Raw genomic sequence first — 17877 nt, 5'->3', positions numbered from 1 at the left:
CCCCATCCCTGGAGGAGTTAGGCCAGGTTGGATAGGGCCCTGGGCAGCTTGGTCTGGTACTAAATGTGGAGGCTGGTGGCCCTGCTTGTGGCAGAGTGGTTGGAGCTTCATGATCCTTGAGACCCCTTTCAACCTGGGCCATTCTATGACTCCATGATTCTGTGCCATGGTGGCATAAGCTGCTTTCCAGGGACAACTAGAAAGCCAGATTCTCTAAAGGCCAGCTGTCTCCTCAGTTCCATCATTCTTCCCACAAAAATTGCATACCCAAACTGACTGCTAGCAGACATCATACAGTCACCATTTTTTTTGCCATTGAAATAGAGGTTCAAAGTGATGCCTGTTGACAGACAGCCAGGTGAGCTTTCTGACTGCCTTTCACCACTCATACCATGAAGCAGAGTTACACAAAGAAAACACTGCTGCCAACATCCAACACAAAATACACCTGCAATTTGGGGCATCATCGCATCCACTCTTATAGGCAACACTGCCCAACTCCTTTTCACCTTTTCCCAGGAGATTCTCTTAGTACTTTTGCCCCAGTTTTTCCCTTGTTGAGGATTCTTACCCCACTAGCCTTGACAGAGAGTGGAAAAAAAAGTGATGAAGCAAAAATACTTATAGCGTTTGATAGAAATTGATGGTGCTTCCTCTCACTTCTGCCATTAGTCTGGTAGGGGTAAAAATCAGTGATACTTTTCCAATTGGCAGAAGCATCTCACATGTGATATATGGAAATTTTTGGCTCAGTGTATGTGATCTGATCACTCAACTCTTCATTCCTTTCCCCTTTTCTCTACTGCATTACATTTATTTTTTCCTTAACTGAGCAACATTGTACAGCTGCAGTCATTACAACTGTTCTCAGTCTGTATTTACCTTTGGAGGTCAACAGTAATTATTCTGCCATATATCCCCCACTTCAGAACTGCAAGCAGCTTTCATGTCTTCTCTATATTTTTCCAGTTAGTCCAGAAAAAGGTATTAACTCACCCTACAAATCTTTCCATGGGGCTGGGCTGTTCTGCCATTCATACAAAGAAAATTGTCTTTCTTCTCTGCAGAGCACAATGAATTTTCCATCTTCTCACTTAACAGTTATATTTCTTAAAGAATAAAAGGAAATATAAAATTAGCGAGGATTCAGTAACAGTAGGTCAGCTATAAATACTTGTAAATGGGAAACATACAGTGAACATCTTTGGAATTATGACAATTCAGCATTCTGATTTTAGGAAAGTTACAATTAAGCTCCATTTCAATACAACCAACTCTATATTACAAACTCAACAAAAACATATGGTGGAGCAGAAGTCCTGCCCAGTGCAGTCAGTGCCTTTTACATACTTATTTAGATACAGCATTGTCATGTTTCTGGCCTGGTTCAACCTGGTTCCTTGACTAAATGGCACAGGGGGACCCATGGACTCACGCCCTGTGATGGGTCTAAAAACAAAACAGCAGCAATGAGCTAAGGGAGAAAATTAATTTACTAAATATTATAGCACAATGTGAGAGAATGCAATATAATACAATACAACTGGAATTGTAGCTAATAAATCAAGTGAACAAGAGAGAGATGGTCCAAAACCAAAGGCCTTACTCTAATTTTGAAGGTGAGACAACTAGAGAGCATACACTGCAGAAGAAGTCTCATGACTCCAGTTTTCTCTTTCCCACTAAACAGAAAATGGAAATGGAACAGTGAAGTCTTCTGGGAGATATAGTTCATTCTTCTGTGAAATGTACCTGGAACTATCTACAGTCCATGGAACTGGAGCCTTAACTCTTTAACTCACTGTACATTACGTGATGTTATGATATGGAATATCAATAACAGACATCTTGAAACCACAACAAGTACAACAGGAGACAATATCAGGCCAATATTATCTACCTTCATTAATGACCTGAATGTTTGGACAAAGTGCACTTTCATGAAGTTTGTAGATGGCACAACATTGCTGCTGATGTACTAGTTGGCTGTGCTGCCATTCAAAGGGAGCTGGATTGGCTGCAGTATTAGGCTGAAAAGAATCCCATGATATTCAACAAGTGTCTGTCAAGGAAAGACTCCCAAGTACATAAAGAGAACAACAGGATGGAAAGTAGCACTACACAAAGGAATCTGTGGGTTCTGAAGGACAAAAAGCTGACCACAAGGCAGCACTGTGCCTTCACAGCAGAGAAGGTCAATGACCTCCAGAGAGGCAAGGCACCGACAGCAGGTCAGCAGAGGAATTCCTTCTCCCGTACTCAGTTCTGGTGTGATACATCTGGAGCTGTGGGCTTACTGCTATGAGACAGGGAGCTACTGCAGCAGGTGCAGTGAAGGGGCACAAAAATAACAAAGGAAGTGGATAACCTGACATGAAGAGAAGCTGAAAGAATTGAGACTGTTCAGCCTGGAAAAGAAGAGGCTTAGGGGGATCTTGTTGATGATACAAATTCTTGATAGGAAGGAAAGAAGAAGAGGGAGCCAGATACTGCCCAGTAACAGGATAAGAAGTCATGAACACAAAGTGAACACCTGTGGAAGTCTATATAAACAGGAAAAACAAAACAACAGTTTTACTCCAGGAGCAGTTGAACACTGGAACAAATTGCCCAGAGAGGTGATGGAATTTTTGGAGATGCTCAAGCCCAATTGGACACGTCTGTGAGCAATACCCTACCTAAGCAAGTAGTGGACTAGAAAATCTCCAAAGGTGCCCTTCCAGAATTAGCAATTAAGTGATTCCAATTGAAATTCTCTGAAATCACTCTTTTTGTACCTTTGGATGCTCCCAGATCAAATCATTAGGAAATCACACAATTTCTTTCCCCAATAAGATCTAATAATCTAACACCTAGAGAGCTGTATTTTTCAAGACTGTCATGTTGTAAGCAATTACACATCTTCATTTTTTAAGTGAAGCTATATTCATTCAATCTGGAGTTTACTTTAAGTAGTCTAGACCACACTTCAGAACTTAATCACATGAGTGGTTACACCCTCACTCTAAAGGTAATGCTGCTTTTCCTGAACACTGTCTGATTTGGCCCTGTGAGCTCACAAGCTACACCTGCTCACTAACTGAAGATACAGCAGCAAAAATTATTTCCCGAGTTGTTCACTTGCATCAGTGCAAGACACTTCCAAACCAAACTCTCCAGGTGGGCTGAGAGGGTATGGTCTGTCTCCTCTGGTTCCTGACTATTGAGTCCCACCATGTCAGAATGTACAGCACGTCAAAAAGTCTGTGCAGTGCTCAAGTGAAATGGGAAGAAGCTAGGTTGGCATAATGAGATATTCTGCACAGCCCTTACCAAGCTGATGCTCAGATAAATCTCTGCTGCCTAGTGTAAACTCCTTTACCTTTTACCCCCAATTACCTACCTCATCTACTGATCCTGTAGCAAGATGAGGTATATCCATTATGCCCTACCCCCCATTCTTCAGGTGCCCTCTGTGCTCTGTCTGAAGTCAACTGAGGCTCTGCAGGTGGCAGTATGTCCTACCTGTTGGTAAGTACACAGGTTCTCCTTTCACTACCATGACATTACTACCCCAAGCTTGCACAGTTCTTAAAAGAAAAATAAAAGAACAGAAATGTTCTCTAGAAAATAAGACCGCTTCTGTTAGCCTGGGCTCATGTAAGGGCCAGTCACTGAAGGAAGTTGTTGTAGTTTGGCCAGGTTTGGTGATAGGGAGCTAAGGGATCTATGGACTGGGAAAAGGGTGGGGAAGATAGGCCTAGGCAAGAAAACCAGCAGCAGTGAACTAAGGGAAAAATTTGTTTACAAAATATAATAGCGGAATGTGAGATAATAGAATATGATGGGATTTGAAGCTAATAGCACAAATAAAATAGGAGAGATTTTACAAAACTGCATTCCTTACTCTAATGCTATAGTGAGACAGCCAGGAGCACAGAGAGCAAAGAGAGGCAGTCGTGAGACTCCGTCAGTTTTATCTTTTTGTTTGAATGCAAATGGAACAGTGAAGTCTACTGAGAGTTGTAGTTCACTCTTGTCTTCTGAGACCAGGAAACCAGAAATATTGACAAGCCACAGAACTGCAATACTAACCCTTTAACTCCAGTGCACTGCGTGATGGGATGATGTGGAATACTGACCAAAAAAATCATAAAACCAGGACAAGAGAGTATCTCTTGGACCTAGGATGCTTCCTGTGAAGGAGTGCTGTGTAGCCATAGAGCCTTATCACCAGCCTTATCACCTTATCAGGGTGAATACGATTTATCTTTCTAATTACTGGTCTACTTGTGAATACTTTCCCTGGTATCTTCAAGAATCCATCAGAAGCAATTTTGCTTCTTTGTGAGCAGGGCACCTACATTAACTTTACATTGTGCATTCAAACGTGGCCTGCAGTGCTAGTCTGCAGCCATATGCAAAGCCCTACGAAATCATTAGGGAAAACTTGTGCCAAGACATCTGAAGGCACTTCTCTGGATAACACAGGTGGGCAAAACACTGTGCCCGTTATTTCTGCCTTTGATCTCTCACTCTGATTCCCTGAGAAGGAAAGTAAAGTGCAGAAGCCAGAAGGGGATGCAAGAGGGACCATGGCTGTGCTCAGCATGCCTACAGAGCCACATGTCTTGAACTCTGACAACTACATGCAAGTCTTTGACTTCAGTGACTCTGAATAGAGTGCTCACTCTTAACTACTGATACACTAAAAAGCATTTCAGATAGTTACATTTAGTACAGTTGGAGCAAAGGTTTACTCTAGCTTGAATACATGGAAAACAGAACTTGCTCATAAGTCCTCCTAGGGTAGACATAATGGCTGCAATAAAATAGATCACTGATTTATATTTCCTGCTGTTTTCCATCCCAAACATTTCACTGTAGGAGGATAATCAGCTAAGACTAGAGATGAGCCTTTAAGAAATTAGCTTAGGAGTCACTGTGCTGTGATCAAGTTACAAAACAACAAGAGGCTGTATTACTTGGATTCAAAGTGCATGAAATTGCTATTCAATATGAAGAATGATCATTTAATATACCAACCTACTTGCCTTTCATCTGTCTTCACCACAAGACTTACAGAACTGTCATTAGAAAATGCTTGGGTATTTCTAACAGAACTTCAAAAATATGAGATTTCATTTGTCTTTATAATTTGAAAACTTTTAGCAGAAGCAGTGAATAATCTTATGTGTTTTTCCTAACTAGGTTTTATTGGTAACATTTTCTTGAAACCAAGGTTTAAGTTAAATGACTAAAAATTAATGTGTTTAAAGTTGAAGAAAATAAATAGAGAACACTTCTGAGTTTACCACTGAGTCTTCTGTCAGGATAATGTAAATGCACTACACTACAGTTTATGAGGTGAATAGTGGGAGGAGGATTATACCTCTCATACAAAGGTATTACATCAAATTCCAATATCTTCATTTTTCAAGGTAAGGGAGATTAAGAACTGACATTTCAAGACCAAGTCAGAGAACCTACTGATTAAACACTAATACAAACTGTCCCTTCTCTGCTATTATCAAGGAGGAGGGACAGCTATGGTAAAAGGAGAGCATAATTCTGTTGATTGATTTGTTGAGTCCTTATCTGTTTCTCAAGGTTCTGACATTAGAGTTCAGTATTTCATTGCTAACTGTACTTTCAGTTTGTCCTGATGTGAGAAAAGAAAATACTAGATACAACAATTTAACTATCCTTAGCTTTGTACATGTGGAATTTTAGTATATTCTTCATATCCTTAAAGATTTCTGTGTTCACATGTACCTCCCATTCACAGATCTACTCAAAGAAACCTTGAAGAGCATCTGTTTAATCACTGATATTCTGATTAAACTAAACAGCTCAATATATATTCTTTTCTTATAGGAGATATAATCCATCAATATTAGGATATAATTCACCTCTGACAGAAGAGTAGCTTCTGGCTGATGAACTGATACACCTGGTTGCCTCATTGGTACTAGTACTGATCTGTAATTAGTATCATTGGCATTCTAGTAACATTAGTCTACAAAGTAATTCTGCAAATATTAAACTTGGAGAATTGGATGCCATGGGGCTCTCTGACTTCACATCCATGATATATACATTTTAAACATTTCTGAAGTGCCTTCTTTCATGAGTATTTGTCTGTTTAGTCTCAAAGGTGAGAAATCCAGGTTTATTGTCAAATAGGTTCTACTGCAGTGCACAGCTGTTCCTTGCCCTGCATTTTGGGCAGGATCTTGCACTCTTTGGGGACGTGGAGCAAATTAATTTGTGTATAACCAAGCAGATAAAAGAATATGGCCAGCTCAAGATATTTTAAACACTTTAGCAAAACGACTTGTAGAGTATTATTCCAATGCAGAAAACTCTTTCATTTGATTTCATTCAAATCACTGCATTTATGTTCTACCAAAAAGAGACTTCTTTTCCCCAATCTCACTTACAACCAGGAAACACAACAATGTTAAGAAATATTTGAAATAGTATTCCTGAAGGTAATGTTTATGATTCTCATTTTTACTGCAAAAATCTACAGATAGATTAGTTCGCAGGGAGCAGGGATATATTTCAGTTTCCCCTGTAGCCTTATAGAGTTTGCATCCAGGTCACCTACGTTCCCAGAGAGGATGTGAAGCACAGGGCTTTGAGGATGGGAAGAAAGGGATGTAAAAGTATGTACACACACTCAAGTCACACCTCTCTACTTCCGTTCATTTTTTTCTTCACGTAGCAAATGAAGAACCCATCTGGAGATCAAGGGGAAAACAAACAAACAAAAAAAAATCCACATAAATAGAAGACATTCCTGGAGCCTGTATGGATTGTAAGCCTGTGTAGTTACTTCTGTTATAAATAATAACTGAATAAGTTGTTGATATGATTTTCAGACTAAGAGTAACTTTTAACTCTCTTTCAGGCAAAGTCCCTGACCATGAGGCTTTCAGCTTTGCTCCTGTTGATGTTTCCTGGTGAGCATGAGACAACTCTATGCTGAGCAGTTCATCAGCAGGATCTGCCTGGGAGGAAGACCCTTTCCCAGTTCTAGGCTTATTTGTAGCTGAATTTTATTTCTTCTCTCCAAAGTCTCAAGACAATACTGAATCCTGTGTTCCTGTATTGTCCTATACTGGTCAAGTGCTCTCATCACCTTATCCAACAGCATGGCCTTAGAAGTGCACAGAACTGTGCTGCAGTTCAAGACATACAGGACTGCTGAACGTGACAGGCAGCTCCAGAAACACCCAGACTCATCTGCACCAGCAGCAGGAAACAAGGAGCACTCAGGAGCACCTCAATTTTCATCAGGTACCTTTACGTGGGAAACTGAGTCAAGTTCCTAGCTCTCATGTGGACACCTACGTTCAGGAAAATAATCAACTAGAAATGGAATCTCACTCTTCCTCTTAAATGCTGCATTCTTCTGTATAACATTTTTAGATGATTTCATGAGAACCAAAGGAAGTCTGTAAAGATATGATTTAGTTAAAATTTGTCATTTTCACTTGATATTGAAGAGCACTTTCTCCATTAAGAAATTTGAGGCATGAAGAAGGGAAGACAATTCACTATGATCTCTACTAGATTTTTTTTATCTCAATCCATCAAAATATTTCAAATCGCTTTTTACATCCTTGATATTCACCCAATAGCTAATATTAAAATCCACATGATCTTCATTCTTATTTTCATCTTTACTGATCAAAAGTACCTAAGATAACCCATGCTCCTGAGCAGATCCCAAGCAGCAGCCCAAATATGAAGAGACATAGAATAGAAAAAAAATATATATGCAATAACTATTTCTCCTGCAATCATAGAATCAGTGAGGTTGGAAAAGACCTGCAAGATCATCACCAGTAATTCTCACTAAACCATGTCCCTCAACATAACATCTAAGCATTCCTTGAATGCCTCCAGCATTGGTGACTCCACCACCTACCTGGGCAGCCCATTCCAGTCCCTGACCACCTTTCAGAGAAGCAGTATTTCCTAACACCCAACACGAATCTCCCCTGGTGCAACTTGAGGCCATTTCCTCTGGTCGTGTCACTGGTTACATGGGATAAGTAAGAGGCCAAGACCAGCTCACTGCAACTTTCCTTCAGGTAGTTAGAGAAAGCTACAAGGTCTCCCCTGAGCCCCTTCTTCAGCAGATTGAACAATCCCAGATCCCTCAGCCAAGTTGATAACAGTCTACACCACTCTGTTAAAGGGAGGAGCTGTATAATGTTGTAGCAGATTAAAATTACTCAAGTACCCTGATAGACAAGAAGGTAAATATTAAAACTGAATCGTTGGATCAAAGTAACCAAACATATGGTTTTCAATAATACAAATTTTAATTCCATTATTAAGGAGTCACAAACTTCATGGAAATCAGAAACTAGGAGGATTCACCTCTTAAACAGACTTTACTAAATGTGTTTTATCATGGAGTTCTGCCTTAGAGGTCTCCCTTTAAGCAGTAAGCAAACGCTGTCATTGCTTCAGTTGTGTGACAATATGAGATCAGTGTTTGAAGCAGCCTGTCTGACAGCAAATCTCTGCTTTGAGGAAGAAGGTTAGATATTACGTGGACTTCTTTACTATTCACATCTGTCACTTTTATCTCAATCTGTGAGTAATTGTCTTATTTTGTAGGCTTCTTTCCCTGCTGCAAAGTTCAAGTCTTTTGCTTCTGCCTTGCTACATTCCACTGGAGCCACAGATAAGGTACAAGATGGGCACCTTATCAGATGTTCCCCAGACAACAGAGGAGATGCAGCCACCACAGCTGCTCCTTCCACATGGCATTTCTTATCCCCCTTACATTTCAAAAACACAGGAACAACTTCAGCTGCAGTGAAGTGCTTTCTGAAAAGGCATACTGTTTTGGAAAGAGTAAAGCCATACTGCCACATTATGGAGTACAGGAGGTGAACCAAAGATAGGCATACCCTACAACTCAAACCAAGATGTACAGACATACAAAATAGAGATACAGAGAGTTTTTTAGATGGCTTTCTTAAAGTGACTTCCAGCTTGAGGCAGGGCAAAAATAAGAGATACGTGAATACATAATAAGAAGTTCAAGTTAAAAAAGAAAAAGAACAGGCCTCAGATAAGGTCAATTTCCAATAGCTCAATAGCTTTTGGAATATTCCATATTCCATGGAATATTCTATGGTGATGATGAAAGACAGATGGGATTTGTGACTGTGATAAATCTTTAATACTTAGAGATGAGCAAGGACTATATGAAAATCTTTCAAAATGGAAAGACTCTTTGGTATGCCCTTACCTTTGCCAACTGCTTACTTCTTAACTGTATACTGATGATCTTAAAGACAATTGCCATAGTCTACTTCAGGCTATAGGTAAATACATAGAGAATACTCAGTTCTGCAGTGCTGCCTGTCTGGTTATTTTTTTGGCAAAAAAAGGCCCGTGGCTGAATGGTGCCTTTAGAAAGACCTAGCATTTCCCAAGCAAGCCTTGAAAGGAATGTGTTCTATCCTCTTCTTTTCCTTACATTTGAAGTTCTTTCTTAGCCCAGATTTTTAAGTCAACAGAAGGGGAAAGCAAGCTCATCAAATATGCCTGTAGTACATGCGGGTACAGCTCTCCTGAGTTCTGAAAAGTTGCATCTTTCTTCTGCTAAAGGTGGATTTGGTATGCAGGTTTGCCCAGAGAATATCAGCTTCTGTATTTTCCTTCCATTCTATTCCATTTAGTCACTGGAACAGGCTGCCCAGGGAGGTGGTGGAGTCTCCTTCTCTGGAGATGTTCAAGACCTGCCTGGATGCCTACCTGTGCAACCTGCTGTAGGGAACCTGCTTTGGCAGGGGGTTGGACTCGATGATCTCTGGAGGTCCCTTCCAACCCCTACAATTCTGTGATTCTGACTCTGTGATTTGCAGCCAAACAGAGAATGCCATGACCATTGCCACAAACACCTCACATGAGCTATAAAAAAAAAGTCAGAAAGAAGATCTGAACTTTGAGACCAATGATGACAGCCTTACCATTACAGCCTGAGTTTGTAGCCCCATTATCTGGAAACAGTTATGAAGTGAGAACATACATGCACACAGTGTTCCAGAAATCAGATTTTCTGCACCATGAAGTGACCACTTTCAATGGTCATCGTTTTCTAATAACTTGCAACTTTCCATGCTGCAACAAAACATCCTTCAACCCAGTAGAGATCTGTATTGTTTCCTTTATTTTTTGAAAGTTATGGTTTTTTATGAGATAAAGAGAGGCCAAGGGAAGAAACTGGACATACAGCTTATTTTCTGCTGAGCCATACCTGTGACATACTCTGTGGGATCCTGCTTTCTGCAGCATGTCATTTTTAATTGCCATATCATAAAAAAGTTTTTAAAGCATTGAACATTAAGGGATTTAAATCTCTTTAATGCTCCTGGATGGCAACCTCTCAAGGTTCATACTGAGGCCAGCTCCATATAATAAATAGAATGTGGGCAAAAAAGTAATAACATGAATTAATGACAAGTATTGTAGAGAATATTTGAAACACTTGAAATAAGATCTCCAGAGATTTGCATTTCCAAATAAGCCAAAGCAGTAAGGGAACGAGGGAGGGAGATTTCTGTTCTTTCTGAGGTAAAGTCATTTATTTCTCTTCAAGCAAAAGGTTTTATATAATTTAATATAGGCAGATACAGATGTGTGAAATCAAACCTGTACAAGGAATGACCCACAATAGCAATCAGATGCGCATAGACTGAGGTAAAGCAGTACGAAAACCATGGCATCACTGCGCTCAACAGAAGGTTAATCTTGAAGATACAAAAGTGCTGTCAGCAGAAGTATGAGCAATGTTTCAAAAACACTGAGGTACACCATGCAATATGAGCCACTTCGGAGAATGTAATAGCTGTCTTATCCTGAATAACTGCAATTCACAGAAATCTATGATTATCTAAGAAACATGCATGGCAACACCTACACTGGCAGGGGTGAATGGGATCATTTTAGCTAACTCGAAGACTTCCAATCAAATTATCTCCAAAGAATGAAGAGAAATCAAGTTTATGTAATTGAGCTTGCACAGTATACTGGTATTTGAAAGCAATGAAAGTTATTTAGACCCTTTGTATCATTAGTGAGTGCTTTCAGATAAGGAAGAGCTGTCTCAAAGCACCATTAACAAGCTCAGCAACACTTCTGAAATGAGCTGCAGCTGGACATCAGCGCACCAGGTCATACAGGAAGAAATTCCTTTTCATAGCACATTTTGACTTCTCACAGAATCAGACAGATAGCCTCTCATCTGTCTTTTCCAAAGTTATTTTTAGAATCCAAGACAAAGACTTGTTATAAAAGCCTATTAGACTCCTAGCAGTTGATAATTGTGGGGTTATTCTATTTTATTAAGGTTTATTTAATAGCTTTTCACTAGGTTTCAGTGTCTGAACTAAATGATCTTCATTAGTTTGCAAATATTATGTCTTGTACCTAAGTGCATGTATTTGTAAGTACCTCAGTAGATCTCTAGGGTACATGAGCACCGAGAATTTTCCATAATGAATGATAGTGCTTGGAATACCAAATTCATTCTTGCTTACATAAAGCATTTTTTCTCGTTCTATTTGAAATATTCTTAAAAAAAAAAAAAAAAAGATTTTTTTTCCCCCGCTTGTTATAGGGGTAAAAAAGCATGTCACTTGTAATCACTATGCTATTTTGCAGTAACACCTATGTCATCTCTGAAGAGCTTTTGGAAGCTTCAGATTCAAGAAAATCCATCTTATTTCATATTACATACATACCAACTGTAATTGCGAAGTTGTTCTGAGTGTCCCATAGCCAAACAAAAATGGGAATTTGACATATTTTTCCTTTTCCTACATTCTTCCTCAATTTTGAAAGGTGTTTCCCATAGAGTAACAAAGACTTCTGTGTTTAAGTAAGTCCATCTGTTAACAATTAGTTAATTCAGCAGGTTCATCTTCTCAGGCTAAGTTTATATTCAGCAGCTTTCCAGGAGTAGTGCCTAAGTGATCTTGATGGCCAAGTTCAAGCAAGCCCAAGTTCATGGGCAAGCTGTAGTCAAGGTCTCTATCTACTGCAGTTTAACAGTCACATCAAAGTTGAATCAGTACTTCATACAATGAATCAATATATTAAAGCTAGACTCAATCTACAGCAAATCTCAAAAATACAAATGCAGACTTATGCTCTGACCTGTACAACATCTGCATGAATGACATGGGGTAAGGGGGTTAGATACAAGTCCTACAAAACTCAAAAAATACAAGACAAAAGTCACAAACCACAGCAAATGAAGGGGATTTTACAGGCTTAGCCTTCTGGCTGTTTGTTGTATATGTTTACTCAGCAATCTGAGCATGTATTCAGTTCACAGATGAAAAATATTTTTATTCATAATGAATAGGCATAAAAGAATTCCGAGAACCTTGATCTTGCAAAAGTAAACTCAAGAGACTGGAAACACTTAAAAAGTATAGTTAGGAAAGTTTTAAAAATTCCATAAACAACAAGAAAGCTCTTGACTACCTGGTCAGATTGAATCAGGGCAGCAATAAATCTCATCAGCTCAGTATGAAGAGGAGGTAGTACTGTCTGGTCACCAAAGGAAGGAAAGGACTAAAGTTTGCACTTTAATAAATGCATGGGGGGGGGAAAAAAAAAAAAAAAAAAAAAAAAGGAGGAGGAAATGACCAAGTCTGAGAATAAGGCATAGAGAGGAGTGAATACAGCTGAGATTCATCCAAGCAATAAACTTGTGAATGAATCAGTGACTCTGGGAAGATTAAGTTAGCTGTGCCACCAAACATACAGATAGAGATGGCAAGCAATACAGAAAAACATCAAATGAAACTAAAACTTCGAGTTCTAAGACGTCCCCACATAATCATGGCCAAGCTTTCTTTGAGCAAACCTAAAATCATGCTTTCTTTCTTATTAACCTAGTAAGAGATCAAAGCTCATAGTCCAGAATAATGTCTGAAGCCAAAATGAATTACCAAAATAAAAATCAAGAATCTGTAAACAAGGGTAGGAATATCAGATGAAAAGCCAGAAATGTAGTTAAAAGGCAGGCAGTACCCAGGGATTTGAGAGCACAGACTTCACCTACTAATCTACTAAATTGACGCTACAGATGCTACTGTAAATAAAAAGCATGGGCAGCTTCCTCACTCCTCAGCCTCTGACTACTACCAAACCGTGGTAGAGGAGATCCTAGTTAAAAAAAAAAAAAAAAAAAAAAAGCTTCAAGCCAATTACAAATGAAAATCCTCTCATTCAGCTGTGTTTGCCATGCTGTACACTGATATTCTCTTCCAAATAATAATAATTAAAAATAAGTATGATTTTTGGCCTTATTTTCTTTTCTACTAAAAGCTTCTAATATTGGAAAAGGAAATTCTGATCTTTCTGTTTACATTAAATTTGGCTGCAAGGCCCATAATATGACTTAATTGCATATTAGGGCACAGATTTCCATTGCTCTGGCCCCATACCATCAGTTTGAGTAGGGTGTTAAATGCAGCACATTTCAGATCAAAAGCCAAATGCCTTCACCATGCAACCCTACTGTGAGTCTTTTACAGAACTCCATGAATTCCTGTATGACTGTAATGCACCCTGAGCCTTCTGAATTCACATGATGGCACTGTTCAGGCCTCTCACGCTGCTGCTGAAACCTTCAGCTCCAATTCTATCTGATCCACACTGAATCTTCTTTATTAATTTGTCAGTCCATCACCAAGAAAAAGCCCAGTCCCTCTGCAAACAGATGCAATAAGTGAACGCCAGGTTACAAAGGCAATTTACATCCAGGTGATGTTTTTCACTTTTACTTAGGGCCAACCTGACTTCCTTGCTGGCATCCCAGATGTCCCACTGCCATGGCCCATCACCTCTTCTGGAAAACACAAGTGCAGCAATGCTTCTTCCTTGACAGGGGGACAGGTAACAGGAGCAGGCCCCTGGCCTGGCCCCATCATCAGTCACATAAGACCCCTGCACAGGAGTCAGGGTCGCTTTCCTGTTGGCTCTGTGGTGGTCAGAAATAGATCTAAACAGCTGTCTACAGTTAGAAATGGCTCAAGTGCTCAGGATGATTTCTTTCAAATTGCTCTCCCAAAAAAGCACTTCTAGACAGTAAGCCTCAGTAACAGAAGAAGTCTGTCTTTTCAATAGAATTTCTGTGTCCTAGCTAAATGCCATAGCAGTAGTCTTCAGAGAAGGAAATCTGCCATAATGATTGTCTCCATGCCATGAATACGATAGTGCAGAATAATGCACTCTGATCTTTAACTTGACACAAAACTATTTACTTGTTGAAGTAGATAGGTAGGAAAGTAGCATTTCAAAAGACACAGAGCCATTCATTCACCTTTAAATGTGCGCGTGTGCAAGCTAGAGTGTGTGAGCCACAAAGGAGTCTTAAGTGGAACCTGCCTTCCAGGAAGAGATGTCAGTTTGACTCAGTAAGTCATGCTGAGACTCTCAGAAAAACAGAGCATGCACAGTTCAACGCTGAACTCCTTTCCTGACATTAAAGGTTACAAGCTAACATAACTTTCCTATGCTAGGCTAGGACTGCCGTGGATCTCTGCTCTATGCATTATTCTCAAATGTCGATTCAGTACTGCAATGCTTTAAGTTTCCTTCACAAAAACTCCATGTTCAGGACTTCTGCAATGCCTCAGTTCAGCATGCACTAACTTGTTCCAGGACAGCAACTGTTGAGTAAGGAGACCAGGACATACAGCAAAGCAATGAGGAACAGAAGTGCTCTTGAATAATGCATGTTTGTAGCTAATGCACTTTGCAGAGCTTCCCCAAAAAGCAGATGGGGCTACCTGTTAAGAAAATGCTCTGAAGATACAGTCACAATCCTGACTGGAAGATCATTAGGCATAAGCAGTCAACAGTTAACCTACGCAGGACGTTCCTGCACTGCATATCCCACCTGGCCTTCAGTCTGTGTTGTTCTGCCCAAATCCTTGGCCACAGGATGAACTCAGCTGCTTCACTGTACCAGAGGAGCCTGCTGGCAGCTCCATTCAGTACCAGTGATTACGCCACTCGGGTTATCTTGCCTTTGTCTAGAAGTACAGCAAAGAGCTGGCATGTTGGGAAATTATCAACATGGGAGTACCCTTCAAATAAAGGGGTCTGCACAGTGTTTGGCATGGGTCAGATGCTTCTTTGGTGCTGCATAACTTGGGGTTCTCAGCATCTAAAGGGACATGAGTTATTCATTATTATGTCCTTATAGCATTAGATCTAATAAACAGCAGTTCAAAGAATATCTTACAGACTCTGAGTGCCTTTCATACTGGGATCCTAATGGACCAGTAGACCTCCAGCACCAAACATACACACCAAGAGTACTGGACAGAGCAGTTAAATTATCTTCCTCAAAATACATTAGATACCTACATCCCAGGCCTACAAGAGCTACACTCTGTTAACTACAAGCTATCTACGAGAACAGTACTGCATGGAAGGACTTGCATGCCTCCTTAAAATAGAATTTCCATTCTCTAGAGTCAGCCATCTAAGAGTTAGACATATCATCTTAAGTCAACATTTAGATTCTCTATATATTCAGCAAGGAGAAAGGAGTGATTAAGGATAGCAATCCATCCCTTTTTAAGACAGCTATCTGGAATGGCAAAGATTAAGCTTCCTCTGTAGATGCATTTAAAATGTCCATAGCAGCCAACCTGATCTTCAGCCAGTTTAACTTCACACCTAAGTGTTACGGGTTTGATGTCAAGTGAGGCGATTAGTACTTGCAGTTTACACTGACAAGGAAGTCAGAACAGGTTGGAATCAAAGTATTTGAAGTGTACTAAGGACAAGATAAGTACAGCCATCTATATTTTTATATAGTAAGATGAGAATTTTGAGAAATGCATGCATCCATCTGGTACTGATGATCCATTTATTGTGCTGTGCCCTCAGTTTGTTCCACACGGTTTTTCAGAATTTTCTTCATCTTGTAATGAATGACCCATCTGCTGGCACCAGACCAGAGAAATGCATTGCTCTGTCTTTGGCCTTTAAAATCTGCTTCTTTAAATGTCCACTTGTGCTCTCCTTATGCTTGCAGCAGTTGTTGTGGTCTCAAGAACTACTTAGGAATGGGAGGCAGGCAATTGATCTATCTCCCAAGAACAGCCTTAATTTCATCAGCACAATCAGGACACTAGGGTGTTCTGCAAGAAGCCAGTTGAATTGCAAATAGCTGGTACAAATCCATTGCAGACAGGATTGAAGCTAAAGTAGACAAGAATAAAAGACTAACACTTCTGAGCATACAGGGGGACTGTATTTGCTGCACCTACTGTGTTATGTTAGCTTAGGTCTTAAGTCAATATTCCAGCTTACTTTTTTTTCAGATGAGCACCAAGTCCACAAGTGTACACTCCTGTTGCAAGTGTAGAGTGCTGCTGCACACCTGAGGAAGAGCAGGCAGGGAGGCACTGGGGGGGAAGGAAGCACTTGCCAGAAGCCTTATGGACATAGAGTCCTTAATCCTGAACTAAGACAAAAGTATCTGCAACTATCTCTATATTTACATAGACACACACAGAGATACATACATTGAAACGAATACTTGACAGGACTGGAAACCAGAAAATCCATTTTTGACTAGCAACTATTTCTATAATGTTATAGGGATGTTTTGAATTCTTTCTTGCTATAATAGAGTGACTGAGTTACTGGCCCATCATTTTCTACCACCTGAGCATATCCAAATACACTGCTATGCACACACAAGCATAATAGAGATTATGTCAACCTCTTATTTAAATAAACTTGAATATAAGAACTCAAGAAAAATAATCTACAATTCCACATTCCTCTAATCATAAGAATTTATAGTCTCCTTCTGTAGCTTACTTTTAGAACAAAAATTCTTAGTGATATTTTAGTGACGTTCATTCTTACTTCTTGTCCTCAGTTCTTCCTTCTTGCTTTCAAGAAACCAAATGATAGAGAAGTACAATCAAGTGACTCGTTCTTTGCTTAGATTCCTCTGCTTTGAAGTTGTTCTACTGCAGGATTCCTCTTTATTCCACAATGCTACAGTTTGCCAGGCTTCCATGTTTGCCTCAAATAATTCTCAACTACAGTGAACATGTGCTGGAAAACCTTACTTACATATACCATAACAATCAAACTACAGCTTCAGAAATACATGTAAGCACACTGCTTCCATGGCCTAGGCACTTCTCAGCCAGGATGCTGGGTTTTAACCAACCTGAACTTGGGTCACTGCATCACTGCAACCCTAACAGGCTGGAGAAGGACTGAGTTCAGAATGTCTGCTGGGAACCTAAACTGCTGTATGTTCAACCCTCGCAAGTCCCATCTACACAACATATAAACACATATCTAGTGGGATGCTCAACATCTTACCCTTGAGAACATATTGCCCTATACACATTGGTACTTGGGGGTAACAACGGACTTCAGAAGAAGCTAAGGAAGATAAATTGACAATGGAGGTATGATACCTCATAATCAATGAACATACAGATGTTATAATTATGAAATAAAAAAGAGAGTTCAGCTAATCAATTATTACACTAAAAGAGAATAAATAAGAGTACTTACCCCTGTTCAGGGCTCCCTACAAAACTCCAAAGGATGGATGTCCAGAAAAAGAGACCCTTCCCCACTGGTAGTCAGCTCTTAAATGGGTCTAGGAGGGGTGCAGCCAGGCTCCACCCCTTCCAGCAGCACAGGTGAATTGCCTTCACCTGTACTTGCAGTGCTGGCTCATTGCTCATCTCAGGTGATCAATCAGAGGTTCAGGCTTTGATTCAGCAGTTTCCATACAAATACTAATTTTTTTGCACCTCTGCTCCCCTTACAGTTTCTGCAAGTAAGAAAAGGATTTGA

General features: G+C 39.9%; 1 long non-coding RNA gene across 1 annotated transcript; it reads right to left on the bottom strand.

The window, feature by feature from the left end:
* Positions 1–619: 619 nt before the first annotated feature.
* Positions 620–17658, bottom strand: LOC128090685 (uncharacterized). Its single transcript, XR_008211059.1, has 3 exons — positions 17590–17658; positions 997–1109; positions 620–673 (listed from the first exon to the last, which is right to left on the bottom strand). It is a non-coding gene; the product is annotated as an uncharacterized LOC128090685 (long non-coding RNA).
* Between the last annotated feature and the right edge of the window lie 219 nt (positions 17659–17877).

The sequence above is a fragment of the Tympanuchus pallidicinctus genome, unplaced genomic scaffold (assembly GCF_026119805.1).
Source record: "Tympanuchus pallidicinctus isolate F22 unplaced genomic scaffold, pur_lepc_1.0 scaffold49, whole genome shotgun sequence".
Classification (NCBI taxonomy): domain Eukaryota; kingdom Metazoa; phylum Chordata; class Aves; order Galliformes; family Phasianidae; genus Tympanuchus; species Tympanuchus pallidicinctus.
Note: the sequence above shows the minus strand (reverse complement) of the source record. Positions and strands in the feature narration are given on the sequence as shown.